The sequence below is a fragment of the Octodon degus genome, unplaced genomic scaffold (genome assembly GCF_000260255.1).
Source record: "Octodon degus isolate 3935 unplaced genomic scaffold, OctDeg1.0 scaffold00081, whole genome shotgun sequence".
NCBI lineage: Eukaryota > Metazoa > Chordata > Mammalia > Rodentia > Octodontidae > Octodon > Octodon degus.
Window position 1 is genome coordinate 2,231,854 of NW_004524657.1, and position 222 is coordinate 2,232,075.

Here is a 222-nt window from a genome sequence, read left to right on the forward strand (position 1 = left end):
TGTACAAGATGCCGACATGATATCTTATCTGCAAACACCATTAGAACAAATCACTCTATTCATTAGGAGAATGTAAACATATATCTATCCCAACCACCTTGAATACACAGATACAAAATGAACATTCATCTGTATACCCTTTTTTTGTTAAGTTCCATTATTTGAATATTATAGGTGTGTTGACTCAGCAAAATAATTCAAAAGAGTTCATTAGTCCATAAT